The sequence below is a fragment of the Dioscorea cayenensis genome, chromosome 12 (genome assembly GCF_009730915.1).
Source record: "Dioscorea cayenensis subsp. rotundata cultivar TDr96_F1 chromosome 12, TDr96_F1_v2_PseudoChromosome.rev07_lg8_w22 25.fasta, whole genome shotgun sequence".
Classification (NCBI taxonomy): Eukaryota; Viridiplantae; Streptophyta; class Magnoliopsida; order Dioscoreales; family Dioscoreaceae; genus Dioscorea; species Dioscorea cayenensis.
In genome coordinates this window covers 12,474,215-12,475,267 of record NC_052482.1, presented here as the reverse complement: position 1 = coordinate 12,475,267, position 1,053 = coordinate 12,474,215, and the positions used below count along the sequence as shown (strand labels likewise).

Genomic DNA, 1,053 nt, shown 5'->3' with positions numbered 1-1,053 from the left:
CACCCGGGATTATTACTTCGACAAACCTGTGCACTTGCGGGATATACGCAAGGGGACCTAGTCAAGTTTTTGGCGCCGTTGCCGTGGAATGGGCGTTTAGAGATACTTTGCACTTTGTTTTCTTAGCTATTCACCATACATTGTATTTCATATCTTCTTTTTCTATCAACGTTCTGATTTCTTTTTCTTTCTTTTTGTGTGCAGCTATAGGTTATGACCCGAGGGAATTCCTCAATATTGATTGAAGGAGATCCTGAGCTTGAACGTGCAGTTCACAGAAAAGGGAAGGAACCTGTGCAAGAACAGTCTAATTCAGCTGAGTTGGAAGTAGAAGAATCTGAAAATATGGTAGCACAGAATAAGCAACAGCGAACATTATCCGATTATGCCAGACCTTCAGTGTTGGGGACACAATCAAGTATTGTGCATTTCCCGATTACAGCTCAGAACTTCGAGCTGAAGCCGGCATTCATCCACATGTTGCAGCAATCCGCACAATTCAATGGTTTGGCCGATGAGGACCCAAACAGTCACATTGAAAGGTTTCATGAGGTGTGTGATATGCTGAATATAAATGGGGTGATGGATGATGCCATCAAATTGAGAGCCTTCCCATTTTCCCTAAAGGGGAGAGCAAAGCAGTGGCTACACTCGTTACCTAGAGTGTCAATTACCACATGGGAGGAGATGGTAGAAGCTTTTCTAGCCTGTTATTTCCCTCTGAAAAATCAGCAAAACTTAGGAACGAGATCTCATCCTTTGTTCAGTTGGAATTGGAGTCTCTATTCGAGACATGGGAAAGTTTCAAGGAGATCCTGAGAAAGTGCTCGCAACATGGATTCCCGAGGTTAATATTTGTTCAAACCTTTTACAATGGGTTGAACCCGAGCACAAGGCAACTTTTAGATTTGGCAGCAGGAGGTACCTTGGGGCAAATTGCGAAGTCTCTCTCTGAACGGCCATATGGAAGTTTACCAACTAACACAGAAACCAACCCTAGAGAGCATGTGAAGGCGATCACTTTGAGAAGTGGTCGTGAGGTTGAAGGTAGGC

At 43.9% G+C, this 1,053-nt stretch overlaps 1 non-coding gene across 1 annotated transcript; it reads right to left on the bottom strand.

Annotated features, from left to right (window-relative positions):
* Positions 1–734: 734 nt before the first annotated feature.
* On the bottom strand, positions 735–841 carry LOC120274385. Its single transcript, XR_005540908.1, has one exon. It is a non-coding gene; the product is annotated as a small nucleolar RNA R71 (small nucleolar RNA).
* Positions 842–1,053: the final 212 nt, after the last annotated feature.